Below are 16112 nucleotides of genomic sequence, written 5' to 3'. Positions count from 1 at the left end.
TGTGGGATATTAAAATCTGTACCATCAATTATACAACGAACGCTTAGGTTTAAACAAATATGACTTATATATTATATTAATAAAAACTAGAAACATGACGTCATTATATCTAATTTACAGAACTAATAAATAAGCATATTTGAGTCAGTTATTTTACACTTGAGAGATCCAAATCGTAGGGTCGGGAACGTTGGGTGCCAATTAAGCACCACGTTTTCATTATACATTAAATGCATTAAATGCATTAAATAGATTTTTAGTAAAATTCTTAATAAATAACAATCTCATGAGTTTTCCGTAATTAATTAACCTTTTAATAAAAACGTAAATAAGCCAAATTGATTATGTTTTTAGATGCAATCGAAAAGTTCAAAATGTGCATGGTCGGGAAGAAAGCTTGTACAGTAAGTATGATTAATTTACTAATTTAGTTTGAATTTTTCGCAATTTTGGTAAAACATTATATACCTTCTTTGAAAAATAATTATAATTCAGCCAAAATCCTTGGAAGTTGAAGAATCGTATATTATAAGATATCAGTAGGATCTGGTCGGGTTCGAAGTAATCCGAAAAGGATCTACCACCAACCGGATTCGATTATAAAATTCTAAACTAGAATTGGGTCAGTGATTGTAAAATCAATCAGGGTAAATTCAACAACCTTACTTATTTTTCACTTGGATTTTGAATTTGAAAGAAAGTTTGAAATGATGACCATTCCCAAAATTTCGCCACTCTTTCTCTGAAGTAGGTCTTTTTATGCTTTTCTAATTTAAAAATCGAAGGTGACGTCATTTACGATTTATGGGTGTCCATTAATCCCCACCCCTCACCCCCAAAATATTTTTTTACCATTAGTGAAAGAAACTTTTAAAAGACAGTTAGGGAGGGTATCCCAAAGCAATGCTAGAGCCCATAAGCCTGTCACTTACCATAAGGTAGGTGGAAGGAGATACAAAGCTAGGAGAAAGTCAGAGAGCCCTTATCAAACTGAAACCTACCGGCCCAGAACTTGCTTTAGGAAAAGGGGCAGAGTAGAGGAATGATAAGATCCAAGCTTCAGCTGTATAGAGGGCCCCCTAACGGCCTGGAACTTGCTTTAAGGTAGGGGGAAGGTTGAGAAGAGAGAAGTGGAAAGTCAGGAAACTATTGAAATTGAAGCCTAAGGGGCCCAGGTGCAGTGGTTTATTTAGACCTTCGGCACCCAAAGGTGAAGAACATATAAGGGCCCTCTTAAAACAATAAAACACAAACACAAACATGCACCAGTATAAGTGAGATATGTTGCCGATTTTTTGGCCACCAATCACTTTTAGATCATTATTCTAACTAAATCTAACTTAAGCTTAGAAAAATGAATAGACTTAGCTGTGGTCAGCACTTAGCTCAAGTTTTCGAAGAAGACTCGCCCGGCTAGTGTACGAGAAAGACAAAAGGTACCATTAAGCGGCATTTACTCATTCTGTAAGAGGCCATAGCACAGTGTTCCAGATACCCCAAATTTTGGAATACATTCCACGAAAGATAATGTGGAAATATTTTTACATATTATGCTTCAGTACACTTTACGATTGGTTAAATACAAGAACACCTGGCGGCGGAACTAACTTCCCTGAAGGAATATTGAAATGAATACGGAAATGAATGGTCCACCATCAGAGTAGTCTAATTTAACAATTTCAACGTCCTTGGTTTATCTAAACTCTCTGCACAGACGAAATAAGATTGAAAAAACTCGTTTTCGTCCATGTTCAGAAGGTTATTTCTCAAAAACATGCAAGTCTCCACTGGATCTTTCTTCGACATTCCCTTGAACACTACCCCAAATTTTAGTTCCATTTGCAAAAATTTGTTGATCTACACGCATATCCTTAAAAAGTTAATTTAAAAATTAAAATCAATTAACAAAAATAGCCTAAACCGCACTAATTTGGTTAGAAGAGGTAAAAGAAAACTCAAAGTCTTAAGAAAAACCTTCGGGCTATACTATATGATTTTAGAAATACCTCTTATAGAATAACTATTTAATTTTATATACTGTTACAAAAGTATTTTGTTTTTATAATATCAATTTTCTGGTTCCGAAAGAACTTCTAAACTTAGATTATTTAATATGGATATGTTTTCGTGGTGCTCAATGGAGTTTATTTTTGTCGTCTTCAAGATCTTTATAATTGTCGTCATTTTCGGGTTTGTTAAGTAGTTCATGGGAAATCTTCGCTAGAGGACACCTCTCATTTAACGCAAAGTCCGAGACAATCGGATCTGAGGAATCCATTGCTCTACAGAAAATGTCTGTTATATTGTGAATCCTCGAAGATTTCCTCGCATGCATTTCTCGATGTCGGCGATAGATTTTATGTCTGGACCCGCTTGTTCACTAAGCATGCCCACGGGCAAAGCCGACTTTCGAATTATTTCGTGTCCATGAAATAGGATTTTATGGACAATAACTGCTAAAGAGATCAATGGTATTCTGCGATATATTTATTAGCTAGACTCTTGCATTAAACCCCAAATTTTTCAGAATTAATTGGCAGACTTGAAGAAATTATTCACAAATAACGTGTAAGCCTTCGATTAACCATTTCTCAAGATCAAGAATTTCAGCAAACACCAACTGATTTTTCTCGCGGTATTGCCATCGTTACTCGTTCCTGCTCCACCAGGATTAGGGAAATGAACCCGTAAAGCCAATTTCTTCCACAGTAAACTTTGAATTTTCCTTTAACATTCAATGAAAATTGGGTTTTTAACCCCACCTTTTGTTCTTTACGTTCTTAGTCCGTCTACATTGCGATACCCCAAATACAGACAGAACTCTAGTAAACGTATCCACGCGTGTAAGGGGCTTACACCGTATTCCAATGTGCTTTCGTTTTTCGGTTGAAAGTTTTGACATGCAATATCATTAAACTATGTCGGTGTAGCACCACAAATAGGGCAACACTGTTGAGATGAAACCGAAGGGCTAGTCACTCCGCGTAATCGGTGTACAAGCTCGTACCTTTGACTGTACTAATGAGATTACGCGTTATCGGTGTACAGGTCATCTGACAGTGGTTAGCCCCTCCAATGAGACTCCAGTAATAATACTGAGAACTTAGGCATCGATAACCGTCAAATGGAGACGGTACTTAACGGAAATCGTCACTCCGGACATTGTCATTGTAAATGGAATTAATTTGTGTATTTGATTTTCAACCCATGTCTTTTCACCTAAAATCGTTTCCTTCGATTCTTTTAGAAATTGCAATCGCAATGGCCTTCAAAAGTGCACTGATTGTGGGGCTAGGTTATTCCAAAGTGTGTGACCAATATCCGATCGCCCGTTAAGGGGAATAACAGTTGTTACAAACAATGCTGCGTCAGTGGCTTCGCAAGTATTATCAAAATGTTGCTTATATTGTGACTGGCCTGTGCTTCCGTCGAAGCCCCAAGAAGCTGATAATGTGACTGGAAGTGTATTTAAATTTAATTTCTTGGCGTATGTGATTAGACACTCAATTTGCATTTTCAAAATTCTTCCTGCTGTGTGATCTAGCAGATTTTGTAATGGCACGAACGCCATAGTTTCTGATACGTTGATTGCAGAGGGTCTACAGAGTTCTTTGGAATTAATGATCTTATTGTACGATGGATATGTGTAAGCGCCATGGGATAATGAAGTTTGCCTAATCATTTTATACGCGTTGACGGATAAGTTGCAATCAATAATCAGTGCCAATGCTGCTTCTTCGGAGCAAGTCGTTGGTTTTGCCTTGTCAATACTTGACCTAATCAGAGAAGGTCAATTCGGACTTTTAATGAATTCTCCCAAGACCACCACCAAATCTATTTGACCTCGTCTTTTCGCAACCACTTCCGTAGACTGGATCAGTTTGGTTAATGGTGCTCCATCTATATCATTTACGAATTGATTTATTTGATAACGTTTACAGCGTTCCTTTGCACTCGAAAAAGCCATCAGAGGTTTTCCTACGCAAGCCGAAGCTATCGGTTCGGAAGCTGGCGGTTTGGAAGTTGATGGTTCGGAAAATGAAGGTTTGGAAGTTGAAGGTTTGGAAGTTGAAGGTTCGGAGGCTGGCGGTTCGGAAGCTGGCGGTTCGGAAGTTGATGTTTCGGAAAATGAAGGTTTGGAAGTTGAAGGTTCGGAGGCTGGCGGTTCGGAAGCTGGCGGTTCGGAAGTGGCCACAAAATCACCAGGAAGAGTAAACGATGACTTAAGCCAACCATCGTGAAGTTTTTCAAATCTATCTCTCTTTCTACCAGCGGCTTTCCACCAACGAATATAATTACATTTTTCTTTGGCTACCCTCTGCTTCAACCATTTTAATTGCAGTTCTGAGAGATTTGATAATATTTCGTTTCCAAACAAATTCCTAACTGCAACCACACAGTCCTCAATAGCCTTGTTCTCTTGGAAAATAACTTGCAATTTAGACTTTGTAATTGAAACATATCGTACACAATCAATAACACTATCCATTTCGTTGAATTACAAAACGAACTTTTTACAATTATTGAAAACACGGTATAATGGAGCAATGTCAACAATAACTAGGAAAGAAAAATCGGTCACCTAATAAATTTCATGAACTAAAAAATAATAATAATCAGCTAGGCTAATACCCAAGGCACCACCTTAGACCTAAGTCATCAAGCGACTTTTAAAGCCATTAATCCAGGTGGCCGGGTTACAATGCGTAGGAGGGTGGTGGCAAGCCCTTCATGCCACGCGAGCCAACAGCTCCCTACACTAACTATTACCGTTAACAACGAAGCGATATTCCAACCGATATGATAGATCTCCGAGGATAAAATAAAGTCGCTAATCAAAACTAGGGTAGATATTAAATATTTCAAAAAGTTTTTCAAACCACATTTTTTAATTTGAGTTCATTGGTAATTGGTTTTTACGGAACGGAGATTGGACCAATTGTTAAAAAAAATATCCGTAAACATTATATCGGAATATTTCTGGCTATAGATGAGGTTTTTTTTAACTATGTGATGGTTTTTCAATAATTTCCAACTAGTAACCGAAATAAGGTGCTATGTTTATACGCTTTCTAGCCCAAATTTTGTTTGTTTTGCGATAATTTTTTACATGGATTTTATGGTTATTAAATAGCTATATTTTAAATTTGCGGGAGATTAACAAATTTTTGCAAATAGAACTAAAATTTGGGGTAGTGTTCTAGGGAATAATGAAGAAAGATCCAGTGGAGACATGCACGTTTTTGAGAAATACCGTTCTGAACATGGACGAAAACGAGTTTTTTCACTCTTATTTCGTCCGTGCAGAGATATTGTATATACCTAGGACGTTGAAATTGTGAAATTAGACTAATATATTCCTTCAGGAAAGCTAGTTCCGCCACCAGGGGTCGCAGCACTTCCGTTCTTGTATTTTAACCAATCGTATAGTGTACTGAAGCATAATATGTAAAAATATTTCCACATTATCATTTGTGGAATTTATTCCAAAATTTGAGGTCTCTGGAACACTGTGCAGCATGTTGCATTCGAGAATTCACCTTCTGCATTTACCCTGGATAAACGCATACAAAGCGCACTTTTCGTATTCAACATCAGAAAGAAGGAGCGCACCATAAACTAAACTAGTAGCGCATCTATTGGTGTCTATGTAAAACATTATTTCTTAGTCCGGGAGACAGACAAAAGATTACGTTGGTTGCGACATAATTATATTGTTTTTCTGGTCTAATGGTCTTGGGCCATTTTATTTTCAAGGCCTCTCGGACTCTTAAAGGGATATATTGAAATTCAAAGTGCCCCCCTCCCTTAATGCGCGCACCTCCTTGGTAGAGGCCTGCGCCCATCTGATATGGGTCGTCGGCGGCGTTTGACCCAAAATATACCGGCGGCGGCGGCTTACGCCGGCGTTTAGGCCTACGGCGGCGGCGTCTTCGGCGTGGCCAAAATGACCGGCGGCGGCGGCGTACGCCGCGTTTGTATAAATTCTAGAGCTATTTCTTGTAGCGACAGTTTAAAAAACACGCGACCAGAAGGGCAAGGGCAAATACTAACTCGTACTAGTCCTTCCATGGACTAATTAATGTACTTCGCACAGGGACGCCCCGACATCTAAAATTATTCGCAGTTATGCCGGGTCGAAACTTGGTTGAAGGCTCGATATTGGCTTTTTATTTTTTTTGTCGTGCTCCACGATAACGCTCTGCAGTGGCGTAGACAAGGAGGGTTCAATGTCACCCCCCTGGGCCTACCTTGACTATACTAAATTGACACCCCCTTCTCGACACCCCTCTTAATATGAACATTCTTGGACCCCCTTTGACGAAATTTTGGCTACGCCACTGACGCTCTGAGCCTTCCAATCAGAAATAAATCCGAGTTACGAATAATCAATTTTGGTTATCATCGGACGGTGAACATACATATTGCTATTTTGATATGTTATGTTCCATTTAAATATAATTTAAGGTATCATGATGTGACTTTATAAACGTATTGGACGTCTAAAATGCAGTATATCAAATGCTTCATTTATTGAATTTAAAGTAAAAAATTATTATCAGTCTCGGATTGGCCATAGAGGTAACCTGCCCGATGGCGTGGATTCCATGGACCGTTCATGAAGTGGGCCTTCGTAAACATGGTAGCGTTATAGTTGTTAAAAATGGGACCCTTAGTCTCCTAGCAACCAAAAAATATTACACCCAGTCCGACACTGATTATTATAATACAATATTAGAAAACATATCGATAACATTTAAATTTAAAGATAATTAAAATGTGGATAAGCCTTGGTTATATTAGTGACTCACTATATAGCCAAGATAGCAATGCTAGAATCTATTAACGCTAAGTGAAAGTGCTATTACTCTGCATCGACCGAAATCTGAAAACCTAAATTTGACGTTCGACGTCGTGTTCAAATGTCGTTATTTTCGCGTAAATGAAAACCAAGCTTAATACCAAAAAAAAAAGTGTATAAAGAAAAAAAGAAACGGCGGCGCGCCGTTCTTTGTATCGGCGGCAGCGGCGGCGGCTTGCGCCGATTTTTGAACAATCGGCGGCGGCGCCATCGGCGCGTTCAAAATTAACGGCGGCGGCGGCGTTTAGCGTTGGCGCAAGCCTCTACTCCTTGGCCCATCAGGTAAATACGCCCCTTCCCAGGTAGGAGTTAATCCGCCACTGTTTAAACACTGACTATGATTTTATATTTAAATTCGGTCTAGGGGACCACTTTTAGTTATTATAGAATAATATCATTGGACGGGGAGGAAGTGGTGACCTCATTGGTCGATTTCATATGAACTAACGCAAATATAAATTTTTACAACTAAGAATGTGCATTTGATAATTATAGTTTTGCGTGGCGTGGGAAACACGAACAAGTATATTTTCTACTTAAGCTATAAGATAACAGAGTGCTACTCATTTTTTAATATTAAACTATCTACAATTTTAAAAACATGGTGCTAGACTCTAGATTTTAGCAGAATTTATGTATTTTAAATTGAACAACAGAACAACCGTATTATTCCAGGTGACAGTTTCACAAAAGTTATTTTTATCCTGTTTAGAATAACCACCAATAGGGATATTTCCTAAATCTAAAATTATTGATAATTTAATTTGTACTAAGAATTTGAACTCGGGCCGAAAAACACAAACGTTCCAATTATATCAAAGCTTGAAAATATCCCACAATTATCGTTAACACAATAATAATATATTTTAAATAAGTCAAAGTTTAAAAAATAACTTTGATTTAATAAACGGAGAGTAATAACGTTTTCTCTATAGTAGTGGGACCTAAATGTTTTAATAAAATACTACAAACCAAAATTGAAAATCCAATCTAGAATATCTAAAAATGGGGAAAAAATACATCTGGTTCTCCTTCTTAAAGAGGCATTTCCCTGAGTGCGCCTTTGAGGTATAATTAGGGGCGATAACGGAGATCAGTAGCTTAAGCAACAGACCACTTCCCACGTCAAAGTTGGGATTAAATAAATAGTTTTAAATCATATAAGAAATATCCGGGTTTGAAGTCTTGTTTTTCATTATTTCAGAAAGAAGAGGCGGATAAATTAGAAGCTATACTGATGAAACATAAGGCTTGTCCAATGCCTGAAGACAAAGGCGTAAGAAACGCTATCTTAAAGCACTAATTTTTTAATCAGATAGGCTTATATTCATGGCACCACCTAAGGTAAATGTCAGCAGGTGAATTTTAGTGCCATTTAATCAGGTGGTGGGACTACAATGCGTAGGAGGGTGGTGGAAAACCCTTCATGCCACGCTGACCAATAGCTCCCTACACCAACTTTTATGGTTTACCTCTACAGGTTTTTAAAAATAAAACTGAATCTTTCTATTTAATATGTTAACTATGCTTTATCATATTTGTAGCCTGTCATCCAAGTATTTGGGTTTGAATTTTCGCCGCCATCTTAAGGCGTATCGCGAGCGCCAGCAGCACCTTAGTGAGCGATTTGCGAACTATCCTAATTTTTAAAATCACGCAATTTAGGCTTAGGTATCGTATAACTGGAACGCGCCGCGCGTGTAAAACAAATCTATCGCGTCTTCAGCAGCGCGCGCGCTTTTATTTTGTTTTTCTGTCTCACCGGTTTCTCACCAGGTGTCACAGCGGGCGTGCGCTTTTCCGTTTCCAAAAATGTCTTTAATTTATTAAAAATTAACCACTTCATATTTTGTTTCGCGGTTTTCGCCAAAAAATTTAGTTTTTAACGGGCTATATGGCTATCTAACCGGTTAAAACTTGATGCTTCCCCTTTAAGAATTTTTTTGGTAGTTTTCTCTTGATAAGCTTATATACATAATACCGATTTTTTTAAATAGAGCTAATACCCAAGGCACCACCTTCGACCACATAAGCCATGTTGCATATGCGTGATCAACTAACACATGGCCGGGTAACAATTCGTAGGATGGTGGCGGCAAGCCCTTCATGACACGCGAGCCAACCGTCAGCTCCCTACATTTACTATTACCGTTAACCTCAGCAAGTTTTTATGGGAAGGGGAAACGGAAGATCTCGGGGGGAAACCCCTTTAAGCAGTGGGGAGATAAATTAAAAACTCTACGCAGTGGTGGTTCCGTATTTTAGAAAATACTATTTAATTTTTTTTCAGGAAATGAAAACGCATCTCTGTAATTTGGGGAAAATTAAGGTAAGAATAAGCGCCATCTTGAACTTGAGTGAAATTTTAATCTAAAGAAGCAATCAACTGTTAATTCGATCAGAAAAGATGATTGGAAATTTCTAGTTATCATCACTTTTAATGAAACCCGAATATTATATTGCAATATCTTTGCCAGTTTTTGGTTACTAAAACGATACTTAGTTCTAAAGGATGTAGTTTTACGAACTTTAAATCAGATTTAATATATATATGCTCCGTAGGATTTAAGGATTTACACCAAATAAGAGCTATCCTCAAATGATTTATACAAATCCCATGATTTTCAAAATGACTAAGTGGCGTCAATTTTATTTTTTATTGGTCTCAGAATTACCTCAAGTTTCGTGAGCAAAGATGATTTTTTTCAAATATTTATATTTTCGGCTTTTATTATTTGAGCAATCCTGGCACGAATATGTTTAGTCTTTTTCTTTTCTACTTTCCCACGAAAGAAAAACTTTGACAACATTTTTAATCGTTTGACGCGTTCCTTTGCCTCGTAGGAAGTCCTTGATGAGTTGTCTAAGTATACTAGCAAGATTGGAGCTCTAATGGTAAGTTGATCTCCTAATAAAATTCAATGTGAAAACCTGTGATCGATATCATCTATTTCACACCTATTGTGATACTAAGGAGTAGATAAGCTTACACAGTAGTTGTAGAATATCTTACACTTAACATATCTGCTATTTTAACGACGTGCATAGTCTTATTTTATTAAACCAAACGACTCGTATAACGTTTAAGATTTGACATCCCCAAATATAATAATAATCAGCTGGGCTAATACCCAAGGCACCACCTTCGGCCTAAGTAATCGAGCGACTTTTAAAGCCATTAATTCAGGTGGACGGGTTACAATGCGTAGGAAGGGGTGGCAAGCCAACAGCTCCCTACACTAACTATTACCGTTAACCTCGACAAGTTTTTATGGAAGGGGAAAACGAAGAGCCCGGGGAAAAACCCCTTAAACATATCATATGATGAAATCAAATTTGTACACCCAAAAGTTGCTCAAAATTAGATGGTCCCTCGAAATCTGTACCAACATTTTCTATTTGCACAACACATTTCACTCCCGCTAAGTTGACAAATCAGGGTTCGTTAACTTATTTTTTAATTTTCTATAATCTTATCGTTTCTAAATAGATTATTGATATGTTTACAAGTTAAGGCAAGCGAAGGCAGTGGCAGGCCATAGGTTGGCGGGTAAATGTTTGAAACATCTAGATTTTATGACCCCATTCATCTGTAATAATTATATCAATACAACCTTCGTCGTTATATAGATGTCGATAGACACGTAAAACAACTTTCATGTTTAACAGTTTATAAATTTATTTTCAGAAATGCACCAAATAAAACCATCTAAAAATATGTTCGCTGTTTAAATTAAAACTGTAATATATTTTCATATTAAATTCAAAAAGCATTAATGAAATTCTAATTGACACGTTTATCTTATACAATTATATAGTTCATTTCAGCCAAAGCACTCTTAAAGAGTCTTCGTCAGCTAAAAATGCAAAGTGTATCCGCGTACTGCCATTAGAGTTACAAAATATGTTATCCGCTAAAGGCGGTCGCACCGTATACTATTTTTCGTATCAGCAACAGTTGCCGGTATCAAATGTGGTGCTGCTATCGGCGACTAATATCGCACACTATCAAAACAGAGAATGAAGCCGACACGGGTGACCTGACGCTCGGACGAACTAGGTGCTCGGTACCTAGAACAGTTGAGTTCTTTCTAGTAAATACTACACCAAGTGGGAAACCACGCCGTTTATTATTAATATTATATACAATATAATAAAATAAAATAAAGGAAAATAAAATTATAATTGAATAAATAGAGAATAATAAAATAAAATTATAATTGAATAAATAGAGAGTAATAAAATAAAATTATAATTGAATAAATAGAGAATAATAAAATATAATTATAATACAACCAAATAAAGTAAAGGAAAATAAAATAACATCATAGTATAATATCATTAAATAAAGTAAAATAAAATTATAATATAATAAATATATAAACAATTAAATAGAAGAGAACAGTGGCGTAACGAAAATTTCATTACAGGGGGGTGGACATTGGACAAACTTTGTACAATTTCAAAAGGGGTTGGGAGGAGAGGGTCAAACTATATCACAGTCGAAACTACACGCACGGAAACACGCTTGTCTACGCCACTGGTATTGATTTTTTAACTTATTACCGCGGTTGAAAAATGAAGATTATATAAAACGAAAAATCAAAACAAACCGATGCGCTCGCAATTTCACAGTTTCGTGTTTTGGTGTGAGCGCTTCTTTCTGTTTGTTCAATAGATCGCACTTTACCTTTTTGAATAGATGAGATTATGTGGGGAATCAAGTTGTTTTTAAAAATTATGTAACAAATTTAATATTTAAAGAGGCACAAATAAAGCATTGCTATAATTCAATGACATATCATTGAATCTGATAAAGTTACCGTTATCTGTTGTTTACAATGAAAATTAGGGTTTTTTAAATTCTCAGTATATTAAAATTTTAAATGAATTGTATATTTATAATATATATCCGTGGAGTAGCTGTGAACTACACTGAAAGATAATTTAGAAAAATAACCACCCAAACAAGGTCAGTAGAAATTAATTGTAGTAGAAAAAAGGTATAATGCTTGATACTCCAAGGATCAATTTTATAATCATTATTATTCCATCTTTTTCAAAATGAATTAACATATCTGGACAAAGTTTCAACTAAAGTTTACACGCAGATGATATACTGTTCAAAAAAAGGCGATGCCATTTTAGTGCACAGTTACAAAACCAAACCCTCTAAAACTTTTAAAAGTTAAAGCTGATTTCTGTTTGCCACCAAATTTATCTCATTCCGTTTCATTCCCCTTTCCATTTGGTATTTATCTCGTGTAATCATTAAAGTGCCATTTGAACAAACAGCAAAATCTATTTATACAATAATACCACGTTATGATATATTTAATTTATCGGCTTCTAAATAAACGTTTAAATTGATAACACGTAAAAGGAGGGATTTATGTAATGAATTAATTATTATTCTTATTAATCATTGCTTGTGGGTGGGCTTTTCTACAAAAGGTGGTGGATGGCATTTCGTCATCGCGAAGTCGGAGGTATAAGAGTCCTTAGTATAGAAGGAACTACCTCCTCGATACACTCCCCTGATTGGATGAACTTAAACCAGCGAGCCTTTATACCACGCGTGATTTGAGGGTCAAATTGACTCCTCCCAAAATGATTGACCGCTCAAAGAATAAAAGCCTCTAAAATAAACACCAATATTAATGAGCATTGCGTCGTATATAAGGCCATATTTTCACTATCAGAACAGCGTTGGAATATATTGGTTCGCGACTAGTGATAAACTATGTCTCGATTTTACATCGTTGCTGTGTTGTTTGTCGTTGCTCTGCCATTTATCAGTTCTTCGGATGCTCCCATGCCAATTTGTGAAAGAGTTCCAGATACATTTTATGGAAAACTACGATATTCAGATTAAAATATTTTTTTCTCTGAAATAAAATAAGCCCATCTCGAAACACTACTGAATTTGATTGCATTGAGCTGAAAACCTCCGTTTTCATGGCCCACCTTCTAATGATAAAGCATTTGCTATCAGGTTCTACTAAGTAGCCTAAGAGCACCTTTTTAACTAATAGAAGTAGGTTATTGTAAAATTGGGGTTTTTCTGAATTCTTCATTTCTTCTGGATTCTCATTTCAAAAAACCAATTATTTTTAAAGTTGTCTCCTTATTCTCCTATAATTTTTAATAGCACAGCACCAGTTAATCAGATATTTCTTGGGAAAGTCCTTTCCTTGTTGTAAACCCCATGTTGTCTTACTTGTTGCCAGAGTGAAGTTTTTAACGGTAACTTCAAGAACAAACAATCGATTTCTATTGCTGGTACCTTAAGCTAGCTCAGTGACTCCAACGTTAAATGTAATTGTGTTTATTATACTTGGATAAGAGTTTGAGGCTGACAGTGATGTACAAGACATGGATGTGCTTAGCTATTAATTTAGCCACGGAATCAGGAAATAAAATTATATAAGCACCAGTAGTAAGTAAATTTGGAATTTAAGAATTTTTATGAAATGAATATATCTGAAATTTGTGATCCTGGAGACCTGTTTGCTGGTATTTGGAAACATAACAGTAAAATATTTTAGACTGGATTTTCTCCCGACAATAGACCCAATTAATGACATTTCCATTTGGCCATTCCAGACCCGCAAATAAAATCCCCTTATTAAAGCGAACAATTTCAGAAATAAATTGAAAACCCTGAAAGTTCATGCCGGCTGTCCTATCAAAAATCCTATTCCCTCCCCCAATTGATGGCATGCTGCCCGAACTTGGAAGATAAACACTCTTAGATTCATCATTATAACGCAACGCATAGACAAAGCTTTCTAGTCGCGGTGGGCGCTCGGAGCGGACTTTGACGTTATTGCTTGGTTCCTGAGTTTCAATGGATCGAGCGTTGATAATTTACAAAATTGAATATTCCCTCATAAAAATGTATGCAACTAGAAGAGTACTGTTGACCTCCTGTTTGTTCTTCCACCACTAATCTAATCAACCTTACGTCAAATTTAGACAACAACGGAATCTGTCCTCGGAAAAAAACTTTAAGCAACAATAATTTCATTCTATTCTAGATGGTTATAGTTGAAGATAAAATATATTATTGCAGAATAATATAGATTACTGACCACGGATTGCTAACATACTCTAAAAGAATAATCACGTAGACATTTTAGCTCTTATTTGGTTGATCTATTATATTCCGGAGCGTGTGGTCAATTTATTGGAGAACTAAGGCTGCTAACATTATTAAGTGAAATTACTCTCTTGATTTTTTAAAGCTTATCTAGTTGATTTATATATTTGATCAAAGGGCACGTGCGGATAGCACAAGTGGTCATTAAATTTGCTAACATCGTTATGTACGAATATTATTAAGTCTTATTTTTATTTAAAAGCACGTTGCATTTTACGATAATCCCAGTTGCGGATACATTTTCTATCAACAAAGTCTATTAGTCGCTTTTATGTAGCCTTTTACATAGTTATCTTTACGTTATATTCGACTAATTATTAACTGATTCAACGCTCGCACTTTTAGTCCTTCCATTTATACAGCGGCCAAGTGAAGGTGGTTACACAAGGGGGGGGGGGTCTGCAACTGGAGCCGACGCAGATGCTGCACTTTAGAAACGTGTAGAGGAAACCTGTAGCCGTAGCTCTATTCTGTACAATCTTCACGCCTACAACCCCTCTTGGCACCTTTTTACAGGGTGGCTTAGCCCGACAAATCTTACCGATTTAACATTTAAGAAAAATTGAAAGAACCACTTTTTTAAAATAAAAAGCCGTGAAGAGAGTTCATTAAAATTGTATGTTAAAGTTTACCTTAATAAATGATAACCAAAATGATCAGATGAGCTTTTAAAAGGCACAAACATGTCTTCAAAAAGAGTGCGATATGTAATTCTGAAGACGTACTAATTAATTTCAAAGTTACATTTGAAAGAAGTTGAAAAAGTTCATGCCCATGAGAGTTAGTGTAGGAATTAAGGAATAACACGTAAATGGTACTTAATTTATAAACATAATGGGATTTAAACTGCAAAACAATTATACAAGTATATTCTTGCACGTAATGAGAAAGGTAAGCGTTGTCATAAGTTTATTGAACAACCGTTGATAATTTTCATTTGAGATAGTTTTAGAAACACACATTGAATGCAAGCAAAAAAGGAAATAAGCCAATTTGATTGTTTATATTTTAGATAATATCGCAAAATTCAAAGAATGCATGATGAAAGCAAAGAATGGTATAAAGGTAAATAAATTAGTTTTCTTATAAAGTTTGAACTATTCACAATATTGATAAACCGTAAGATACCTTCTTTGCAAAATGAAAATAATTCAGCTCAAATGCTGAAGAAATGTTGAAGAATCGTTAATTAAAGGATATCTTGCTTTATGCTAGGATGATAGTCCAATACTAGAGTAAACTCCGGTGAAGCCAAAGGGCCGGTATCTTGCAATAATCTAGATGGAAGACGATACAAAGCTAGGATAAAATCCGAAGGCCTTAATAAAACTGAAACCTACCGGCTTGAAACTTGCTATAAGTTGGGGAGGACAAGAAGAGGGAAGATACGATCCAGTTTTCAGCTGAATTAGGGCCCCCACGTCAATATTGGAATTAAATAAACACCTTGGAAACACATTAAAAATACCGAAGTTTGAAATCATGATTTTCATTATTTCAGCAAGAAGAGGCGGATAAATAGGAAGCTGTACTCATGAAACATAAAGCTTGTCCAATGCTTAAAGACAATAAGGTAATTATCAGCTTGGCTAATACCTATGGCGCCACCTTAGGCCCAAGTCAGGTAGCGAATTTTAATGCCTTTAAATCGAGTGGTCGGGTTACAATGTGAAGGACGGTGGTTGCAAACCCTTTATGGCACGCCAGCCAACAGCTCCCTACACCACCTTTACCACGAACCTCAACATGTATTTATGGATAACACAGCATCGTCCTAAATTATTTTATATTTTATATTTTTTATTCGCTTTTTATGAGTCGTAGCTTGTTACCCAGCCTATAATTAATAATTTATTTTTTGCAGTATTTCTTGATTAGCGACGATACATAAAGAAAAAGTGTATCATCCCTATTTTAGAAAACACTTTTTTTATTTTTTTAGGAAATGAAAGAGCATCTCTGTGCATTGGGAAAAATTAAAGTAAGAATAAACAAAATCTAAAACTTAAGTAAAATTTTAATGTCGATAAGAAACTATTAATACGGTTAGAAAATAGGTATTGAAATTTCAAGTTTTCATAAGTAAGT

The sequence above is a fragment of the Leiobunum rupestre genome, chromosome 1 (assembly GCF_980474605.1).
Source record: "Leiobunum rupestre chromosome 1, qqLeiRupe1.1.hap1, whole genome shotgun sequence".
Classification (NCBI taxonomy): domain Eukaryota; kingdom Metazoa; phylum Arthropoda; class Arachnida; order Opiliones; family Sclerosomatidae; genus Leiobunum; species Leiobunum rupestre.
Note: the sequence above shows the minus strand (reverse complement) of the source record.